General features: G+C 33.5%; 1 pseudogene; it reads right to left on the minus strand.

The window, feature by feature from the left end:
• Positions 1–1,127: 1,127 nt before the first annotated feature.
• Positions 1,128–11,448, minus strand: LOC132546664 (2-oxoglutarate dehydrogenase-like, mitochondrial; annotated as a pseudogene).
• Positions 11,449–11,629: the final 181 nt, after the last annotated feature.

The raw sequence follows: 11,629 nt of genomic DNA on the forward strand, positions 1-11,629 counted from the left end.
ATTCTGCTGATATTTCGTTTAAATAACGTCAATCATGAGTGCTAAAACAAAAATCAATGTTTAAAAAATAATATCCTGGCCTCGAGTGCCTGTGGTCTCTCCAGGACCTTTTTGATGTGTGCGTTTTTTAAGTGAATAAATCGGAGTCGAGGCAATGGAAACGATGAATACGTTTAATTTCTTAACACACGGATATAATCTTGCGTGCTTTGTTTTACGTGTGTATACTTCTCGTTCAGTTTAAATTTTATGTACAATACCTAATACTATCATACAAACAGGAAACTGTGCAGGTCATCAATTTGTGACCAAATCACGGTGGTAATGCATGTTTTCAGAAGACAGATGATATAGAGAATGAATGCTGATTATACGCAAAGCCCAAGGTTAAATCAACATAGCTTTGTTATTCCACTGGCTCTAAATCAAACATACTAGAAAATCTATCAACACTATGTAGAAAATACGTTTTATAAATATAAGTTGGCGTCAGATAGCTCAAAAGTGGACGTATAAAAATACCTAAGTGAGTTTTTCGCCCTTTGGGTAGTCATGTAATCACATAAGCTACATTGTGTAAAACAGAGTCTCGCGGATTCCCGCTCTCTTTGGCATTTAGTCGTGATTTTCACAACACACGTTCAATCACGGTACACTGTCTTATGTGTTGCTGCTCGCTTTTCTCGACAAGAACGCTCTCTTGACGAGAATAAAGGATTTTTTAGAGCTAAAACTGTCACCAACAATGGTTTCGGACGGGTTGTCCCAACAACATTTCTCCAAGGGGCCTTCATTTGGTCACCATGGAAACCATCTTTTTTGAAAATAGTATCACTGATAGTTGTCTGGACAAACTTTCTTAACGGACAGAGAGACAGATAGACAGACAGACAGTGATTCCAGTATGCCCCCTAACTTGGTTGCATGTATTGCATGGGGGTTGGGTGTAATGAGATATGGTAATGTACAGAGTAAAAAATTCAAATGCTGATTATTCTGACGTTCTGTCATTTTCTTGTATCAACACAAGACCTACATAGAAGTCCAAAACAAATTTGATGATATAATCCTGGACAAGGTTTTCCCAAAGTAACTCATTCGGCAGAGTATAAAAACAACAACACAACTAAAATCTCACATAGTTTTATGATATTCTGGAATTTGTCATGAAAAAAAAATCCCAAAAAGTTTTTATTGTACAAACAATAACAGAGAATACAGCCAGTGTTGATCAGAGGTAAGCAAATAAAATTTACTCTGGGTATCTTATAGAGTAGCGATGCCATTATTTCACCTTCTTCTGGTCTCAGTACAATAAAGAAACAATGATACCTTCTCAGGAAACGTGTTGTGTGTAATAAAAATTAATCACCATTTTCTTGCAAGAAAGCTGGCACAGAATGATATTCATTAAAAATGACAATTGCTGCTGAACATTAAAAGACAGAGGAATCACAGTTTGCAGCAGTGTCTGCAAAAAAAAAACTTTGCTGAGAAACTGACAAAGTGCACACAATCTTGAATTTTCGGTATGGTCAAACACAGAATTTTTGAATCAAAATGTGAATTAGAATCATTTTTACTATCTTTCAAAACCACTACTACTATATTTGATGTTTTTTTATATCGGTTTCGATTTCCTGTATCTGGGATTATTCATCGAAGACTGCAATATTCATATCTGCTATTACTTCTCATCGTCAACACTTGCTTCCCAAACTATCTGGAAGGATATTATTTAAATTGCTTCCATCCTTAAGACAAATAGTTTCTTTAAAATGGATCCATTATACATATGGTCTGATGTAGATTGTCCTTCTAGTGTTATAGCATATAAACATGTACATTAAAATGTATATGCTTTCAAATTGAAATCTAACTTTGAAGATCGATAAACAAATAAAAATTTAAATGACCTGATACTTTTTAAAATCTGAAATTCATATAACTGATAAATTTGTCTCAAATAAAAAAAAGAAAAGAAAAAAAACAACCCAAATTGAAAAAAAAAATCTTTCCATCTTAACCTGTACTTTAATCATTTCAGATGATAGAAAATTTAACATTGAAATGAAGGTGTGCTATATCCCCTGATGACAGGTTGAATGTTTTGAACAATGATCGAACCGATCAAATATCTGATATTATCTTTTTAAAGTACCCTTTTGATATGATTCTATCAGTACAGTATCTTTTTTGGTGAAACTTTTTGATATCATAAATTGATTTTAAATTACAATAATCCTCCACATCAAATATTCATTTAATCATTTGATTCAAGTTTTGTTGAAAAATCTGCAACAAGGAATTTTTTATCTAATGTACTTTTTGGAAATTATACACGAGTCATCATAACACAAGATTATATTTCAGAAACATTTTTCTATCATAATTAATGAAATATATTCTACAGATAACAAAATTAATAAAAGTTTGGATAACTATAAAATAAAAGCGAAAAAAGAAAGTTTTAACAATGTTTTAAATTAACACTAACAAAGATAAACTGAAGACTGTATTAGGTAAAATATTTACACGACAAAATTAAATATAGCTTCCCAAAATGCTGGTGGAATCAATTCCAGTTATACAGTACTGAATTCAGTTCTGGTACTAGTGAATCTGACCTATTTTCAACATCTTCAACCAAAAAAAAATTGGAGCAAAAAATCTAACACTACCTTAATTATACAAAGGCACTGCTCATTATAGAAATACATTTATAATTCAAACGTCAATTGTATAAAAAAAAATGACCTCCTTGAAATAACAAGTCCTTGGATTTCCTATCAATTAATACTTCTTGATATTTTACCGGGTGAGGTATAAATGTGGAGAAAATTCACCTTTCGTGAACAGCCAACATTCCATATTTGGAGTAATTGATTGTCAAAAGATGTCTTATTTCAAATGACCATTCTGAAAGCATTTTTCTTCAAAACTTGTATACAGGATATGTTATTTTAACTGTGTTGAACAAACTTAAAACTTAAAATAACTTTAAGAAAAGAAAACCAAATACATGTAATAATAAAATTAAACTGTATGAGACTGAATCTTAGCAAACACTTGATGTTCTAAGCTTTACTATTTTCAAAATACTGTTCAACCATCAATGAGATTTTCTTATTCAACTAATGATGAAACAGAACTTATGTTTTTGAAATCAATGTCTGAAAATGAACACTGAACCCAATGTGATTTTTTTAGATAAATGTAAAAATAATTTCAGAGCCATACTTAAAACAAACCCCTGTTGTTTACATCTAACATCTACCCTCTCTAAATCCTCTGATATTTCTAGCTGACTTGTCATCTCATGTTTCAGGTTATTTTCTCAGGGTCAACATCTGGCCAAAAACATCCCTCGAAAAGGAAGATGATCAGAGAAGAGACATTTTCAGATATCATCTCAGGAGTTTCCATAAAACTGCAGTTTGTGTTGTTTGCAGGTAAGACACACAAAGAAACAAAATAACAATTTTGTTGCAATCAGTCATACCATTGTTGTCATTTTATATTTTTTTGCCATCTAGAAATAAGAACAGAACAAAAACAATGACAGATAAACCTTTCACGGTGTTAACTTAACCCACTCAAGGATATCATATGTATTTGTTTAAGAAAAATTCCATTAAGTTGATTAATATGACACAAGAAAATAAATTTCACACATGCATAATTTTTGATATGATTTATCCAGAATTTTTTATGAATTTTTAATCAATTTTCTTCTTTCTTAAAAAGGGAATGCAACCGGTTCCTCATTTAGTAAGGGGAGGTAACTTGCCCTACATCCAACAACGAAAGAACAGGAAGCACTAAAAAATATGCTCTGTGACCATTAATAATTTAAATATATAGCTCCATTCACAATTAAATACTCATTGTCAAAAAATGCAAGACTTACGATGAGAACAAAACAAAAAGGAGGTTAAACAAGTATCAGATCTCAATAGCCCAAATCTACATTAGTTTAACTTACGAAGATCAAATATAAATCCTCTATATATAGCAAAGTAAAATGACAACTTCATATCTAATGACAACTATGAAACGCTAACCTTCTCATCATTTCCTTGTGATAATCTGTGATGATTTCACCGCAAAAATGTGCCTATGAGCCACTGACATCTCTTTATACATATTTACAACAGATGCTCGTAGCTTGGATAATAACTCAGTTAAAAATATATACACGCCTATAAAAATAGTCCAGGTATTCAATATCAAAACACTCCTTATCTCAGACAACTGGCCAAATAGAGCACAAACGGTGCAACTGGATACCAAGTGCTTTTATCCTTTTTTTTTAAATAACCAAATTTGTTTATAACTAACAAAGTATTTAATCTGTGGACAATAAGCAATTGTAAAAACAGTGAAGAAAAGTTTGAAATCCATCCATTTCAGTTTTAATGATCTGGATATATTTCCAGAGTCTTTTTCAAGTCTGATGTTATCATATGCAACCAAAAGCATCGATGAAGTATGAAGAATCGAGATGGTCTAGAGATTTAATTAGTAACAAGCCAGCAAATAGATGGTTTGGTTAAACTCAGACTGTACTATATCTGATGCTATTCAGAGATTTTAAGTTGTGCATGGTCAATATGATCTAGTCAAAAGATCGACATAAGTGCCTTGGACTACTGCCTTTCTGTATTAATCAAGCTGGCCCATCACCTCCCAGTAAAAAAATTGTATTGACATGGAAACTGAGGTTGGTTGAAAAGAATACAACTTCAGATTTTCCATCTGGTAAGTTTTGCTGTGCTGAATACTTAATAAAGATATCGGTGCCATGAATCAGAGTGGAACAACATAAATGTTACTTCTCAACAAAAATCAGATCGAGCATTCCAGTGTGTCAACAACACATGAAATTTAAGTCAGTGGTTTCAACAGCATTCCCTTTAGAAACCAATCACAAACAGTGTCACTTGGCTTTCAGGAGAAAAAAACTTTATGAAGCATAAACAATACAAAATCATTATGCAAGTCTGTTTCCTCTGAGTTCCCTTCTCAGTCTACTTTTTACTCTATCAAAGTTTGCTTATCTCCCTTGGGTACAAAAGTCTTTTTATTTAAAGGTGCACAGCATCATTGAGGAATTTGGAGAGCTCCTGCATATGGAGTTGTTTGTTGCCTGCAGCTGTGGCTGCAGATGGATCCCGTCCAATATATCTGAAAAAATAAAATCTATATGAGCAAGAATTTAGAGGATTTACATTAATCGTCAATGCACACTTTTAACCCGCTTTGACTCATTACAGTGACGAATTCGGTAAAGATAATGCCCAATTCTTGCAAATTTCAAAATCCATCAAACTTTTCTGCTTTTCACTCAAAAGATGAGTTAAGTAATTCCAATCTTTTTTTGCCTAGGTTTGCATTGTACATCCCAAGGTCTAGTTAAAATTTTGACTGCTGTACTATTCACACTTTCTAAGAATCTAGACACTACTTATGTTTTGTGAGGACACCAACATGATGAAACTCTAACACCATAAGTCTCACTTCCCCCTCCTTTGTTGTGGCAAACAAAACCAAGCAGTTAACCTAATGTGATTACTTTTCGAATATTGTGATCTAAGTGACCTACATCACATAAGACTTACTTGATTTCGCGGTTAGAATTAATACGTTTGAGAACTGTAGTCATGCGGGGTTGCACGTAGCACCAAGCACCCATATTCTTTGGCTCCTCTTGGACAAACACAATTTTAGCTCCCGAGTATTTCTCGATCTCCTTCCTCACCAGATCATAAGGGAAAGGCGAGATCTAGAAACAAACAAAATGTTTAAAACATGGTTGTTACTTTAGATGATACAATAATACATTTTGTTATATATTTCTTTTTGAAAAGTACTGTTTCAGTCCTTGTTCTAAAGATAATAAAACTACAAACAAATCCCAAAAAACGCTTTTTCCTCCTATATCTAACATCAACTGCAATAACTCATAACCCATCAATCTTACTTGGCAATGTGAAATGTCTTGACAATGAGGGAAAAAAATCTCAAACTTGCTTTTAGTGCTGTAAAAGCTGAACATTTACATGGTCTGGCCTTAAATTTTACTTTACAGGAACAAGCTAATCAACATACCTGTTCTATCCTAGCGATGGCGATTTTGTCTGTGTTGCCCTTCAAATCCCTTTCCTTGACCAGTTCATAGTAGACCTTTCCACTACAAAAGATCAGTTTCTTAACAGCATTTGGATTCTCCGATGGTAATCCCTCTTCTGGAATGGCACGCTGGAACCTGGTACCTTCCAACATGTCATCGAAACTTGACCTTGCTTCAGGCAAACGTAGCAGGTTCTTGGGCGTCATAATAATCAGCTTTAAAGGAAAGATAACATACAAATTACACCAGAACATACCAGGTACTGATTCCAAGGAAACATGAGGCAATTCTTCAACAATTTTACAACCTTTTAATCAACTGAAACCATCACAATCTTTTTTTCAAACATTCATACCAACTGAAAGATCAGATTTAACAATATTTAAAAATTGCACAGAAGACACGAGTGAAGGGCAAATTTCAATAGAATTTTATAGTAGATGCCATGTAATGAAATAAACTGCATATTACAGCTGTTTTTTTCCCCTTTTCAGACTCATCAGTAATACCAGGGTTCTAAAGTGTGGTATTTTTTTCAATAGAATTTTACAGTAGATGCCAGGTAATGAAATAAATTGGACTTTTACAGCTGGTTTGTGCTGTTAAGACTATCAGTAATACCAGGGGTCTTAAGTGTGGTATTTTAGTTAAGACAACCAAAATCATCCAAAATCAATATCAATAATCAAACCAGGACATTTGGGGTTTCTACCCAAACAGATTAAATATGAAGAAATATATATTTTATTTTTGTTTAGGTCTAAGAATCATCACAAATTGATGAAGTACAATATTTCAGGTCTACAAAGTTAAAACCTCCACATACCGGTTTCCTGAAAGGAAGAGCAATCTGTCGACGTAACACATGGAACATGTTAGCGGGAGTGGACAGCATACACACAAACCAGTTGATATCATACAACTGCTGCATCTCAAAGTTCTCATTTTCCACCTGCACAACACAATTCAGACAAGTCAATGAGAAATCTGATCACCATTTATAACATATATCACATTTTTATGATTTTAATCAATCTAGTTCAGGGTTCAATAATTTCTTCAACGATGTCTAACATTAATTATGAAATTATTAATTAATGAATGAAGAGATTGAAAATCCTTAAAGCTTCATTAAAACAATATTCATGTTATCACAGTCATCCAACTCTTCAAGATATTAAACAATATGTCATTACAGGACTTTCTGGAATAGTCACTCCATTGTCAATGTGCGACCAGTTAATCCATATAGAACTGTCTGTATGATGTCAGTAAAATATCAGGTAGTTTGATGTCCTATAGAAGTATTCATTACTTTGTGTGGGCATCAACTTGTAGGAGTGGTCGATGAATTCTACATTAGAGATCAGACTTACAGGGAAATGATCAGAGTCATCACTGGACATCTGAAGGAACCGTTCCAGCCTTGCACTTGAGTGTTCTGGACCCTGAAGTGAAAAATACAAAATAACTCAAAAAAGTCACAAAGATTTAAGATGAAAAAAAAAAACCCAGGTGTTTCTGTAATTTCAGACATTTTCTAAAAGCTTAATAAAATTTGTTTTTGTTTTTATACTGACCATGCCGTCATAGCCATGAGGAAGCAGCATGACCAGTCCACTCTGGCGTGTCCACTTAGCTTGACCACTGGAGACAAACTGATCAATGATACACTGGGCTGTGTTGTGGAAATCTCCAAACTGTGCCTCCCAAATAATCAAGGCATTTGGTTTGTCAGTGGAATAACCATGATCAAACCCTGTAACATTAAAATAGAAATTTTAATATCCATTTTGTGATTAAACTTATTATAAAACAGTCGGTCTTGTCCTGTATATCAGGAAGATAACATATGATGATGTATTTTTTAAATTTATCTTTACATACATTATAAACATAATGAACCAGACGAATGGAGATGTACATCAACTACCATATAGCCGATTATATTCACAGGGATAATATTTTTTGGTTATATATCTGTATATTAACGTGATAAAAAAATCTGTGAAATAATAAGACACTTGTATCAGATGTCCTTTAACATCCAGATCACAAAGAAGGTATTTGTCAGAATATTACTTGATCACTTTAATAGAAAATAATGAAAATAAGTGGGGCAATAGTGTATCAAAACTTACAGTGCCCATTATAGGTTACATGATGACGTGTGCCATCTGTCTCCTTTTACATAAACACATCACTAGAGGACTACAAACTAATACTTGTTTCTTAGTTTGAAAACCAAACAACACTTCTGTTTTTTTTTTTATTAAGAACAGCAACTTAAGGTATCCTTGTTCACCATCTTATCTCGTTAAGGAGAATGTATAATGCTGTAGGGGTGATCAAGTCAAACTTGGTAAAATGTAGTATAGATTAACAAGATGTGTTTGTGAAACACAATTCCAACAGAAGCAACAGAATTCTGAAGTGGTATGTTAAAACTGTACTGTGTAAGACATAAGCTAATTGCATGCACACTTTGCGAATCACTTATGTCTTCATTGTAATAATGATTTGACAGTTTTAGTTCAACAGTTATGGTAAATGTTCAAATTTTTCAAATGCAGGTAAAAGGTCATGTCAAAGTCACATGGTCAAAATGTTGGTACCATCGGAAATGTCTTGTCACAATGAACACACATGCCAAATAAGAAAGCCTTATCTCTAACGGTGCAATATTTATGGGCAAGGTTAAAGTTGACAACAGACAAACAAACTGATGGCATAAAAACAATACGCCCCTGATCTTTCCATCCGAGGGCATAATTCAGGATGTGTGATGAACTTACCCAAGACACCAAACTCAGATAGTGAGCTGTTGTGAGCTTTGAATTCCGCCTGGTTTGGGTAGAGATGGTTCAGGGGTTCGTATGTGACCTTGTCTTTATTTTGATGATGCAGCACACAGTGACGATGGCTGTAACAGTAAAGGTAAGATGTCGAATTGCTGTTCTTACATCACAACCAGTTGAAAAGATTTGATGACTACACTACCAAATTCATTACATGAATGACCAGCATAGAGCCTAGTTATAGAGGTCAGAAGGTTATAGATTTTTTGCCCAAGCATTTTATTCATCAGTGAAAAAAACTCAACATCTCTTCCACATAAAAACTGCATCTAATAATCATGTGGATTTCAAGTAAAAATAAAATAGTTTACATTATATACTAGGAATAAAGTCTTTAAATCTAAAATGGACAAAACAGAAAGGAAACATTAGAAAAATAGTTTGAGAAGAGGTATTGTTTTAGTAAATTACCTAAATGTGCCTCTCTCTACATCCTGTCCACTGAGTCGTACATGAATGCTTTCCCCGACCAGTGAACCAAAGGCAAATGCTTCCCCTAAGGCCCAGTCAGCCATCCTATTTTTAACCATGTCAGCTCGCCCACGTAACACACGCTTGAGGCCTATTTCATCATGCAGAAATGAAAAGGTAAAAAATATGATTATGTTTTAAATAGTTTTCCACAATTTTAATACCTCCAATACAAAATTTCTCCACAAAAATGATAAATGAAAAATGTCAATACTACATGAAAACCAAAGATTGTTATCTCTTTCAATTTCTTTTTTTTTTTAGTTGTTGATGTCGTTACAACTTGAGATATTATGATTTATTACAGAATCTTTTGAACTGTGTTATCTTTTACAAATTTCCAGCCAGTCTAAAAATAGAAATTAAGACATCCAATGTACAACAGTCCATGAAATTTTATGTCTTACCTCCATGAATGTCAAAGTTTTCAGGCACAGTGCTGACTTGACTTCCAATATGAGCCAAAACATCTTCAGTGACTCCAGTTGTTGGATTTTTCATTGGGTCCTGGTTGCCAAAGAAGTCACCCCAAGGGGAGTCAAGCCAGTCCGAGTTTTTCACGGCTGTCTGCTTTTTAGATTCAATGTACGCAGTCTCACAGATGGCATCATATTTCTTTTCCTCTTCCTTAAAAATTGAGAGAAACAAAATTCATTAAAATAACAAAATTATTCTGATAATGTAGAAATTTAATGGTTGTAAAATATGCAACATGCAGACAAATAGTCTAACATGAAATCAAAAAACTGTCTGTAGACATTATTTTACTAGAAGTGCTATGTGATACCTCAAGATTGATTTGGCCTAGTTCTGTCAAAATTGAAAAGTTGAACATGAAATTGACCTGGGAATAAGCCCATCTATATATAAAGTACTGTTCAAAATGAACTACAAATGAATTCTATTTCACTGCCCTGCAAATAAGCACAACCTGACTTACCCAAATTTTGTATTTGAGGCCCCCTGGGCTTTTTGAATTATAACTTTGATACATTATGTATGTTGAAAACAGAGCAGAAACAGATATGTTTGTGAGTCCTCTTTTTTCTTTGGATGATACAATCACTTAACGTAATCTGGTTTACTATAGAGATCACAGCCTCATTACCTCATGAACAGAATTAATTAAGTGTCTGTGAAATGATATCAAATTTTTTTCCCACTTTTCTTGAGCCGTTATGAATGATTTGTCAGACATTTTCTGACTACTTACCTCATACTCATGCTGTTTCACAACGTTTTCCTGGATGAGCTTTTCAGCATACTTGACAAAACGAGCAGTTGGCTGTTTGTAAATTTGTAGTGTGGAGGCTTGCAGGTAAAGCCTAGATTTGATCTATTTCATATATAAAACGACGATAACATACCTGAAATTTAAATGAAACACCAGTACGAATTTGCTGAAGTTCTTGTTATATAAAGGCAAAAATAAACATGTCCAGTGTACATCAGTACATACTCGGTTAATTAGTTTAAACTGCCTCCCATTTTTTCTTTTTATTTCAAATCAAATTATATTAAAAATATTTCAAAAATTAGAAAAATATTAACAGCAATTGCTTTAAATGTATATGTAACATACTCATATATACACCTATATATATGTACTTGACATCATGATGAATTTAATGAAACATGCATCAATTTCAGTTCCTGAAGATAAAAGTATGTAAATTTTTTTCTTCATCAGAATAATTGTTGGATATTAACATTTTCCTCGACCACACTAAATCAATGAAAATTCTACAGTATTTTTTTACAGCAGTGCTACATTTCTGTGTAAAACTAAAAATCAGTGCTCTTTACCAGATCTATAACGACATCCTTGCCAAACTTTGCTCTCCACTCTGCTGCGACCTTGCACACATAAACCACCTCCTCTGGATAATCAGCATTGACATGGAAGATAGGTGCATTCACCACACGTGCAACGTCAGTACAGTAGCGGAGATGACGGTGCAGGTGTGGCTCAGTGGTAAAACCAATCTGTTATATACGAAACAAGAATTACGATTAACAGATTTCCTTCATTGAGTTTCTGTTACAGTTAAAAACTGGAAATTTAATAATCAAAAACCAATTACTTATTGCAATTTTCTGGCGATAAGCTAATGACTGGTAATAAAGCCAACCACATATCAAAGCTTTTTATTCGTTAGAAACAACA

Source organism: Ylistrum balloti, unplaced genomic scaffold, assembly GCF_031769215.1.
Source record: "Ylistrum balloti isolate Yb309-2 unplaced genomic scaffold, AGI_CSIRO_Ybal_v1 Utg369902, whole genome shotgun sequence".
NCBI lineage: Eukaryota > Metazoa > Mollusca > Bivalvia > Pectinida > Pectinidae > Ylistrum > Ylistrum balloti.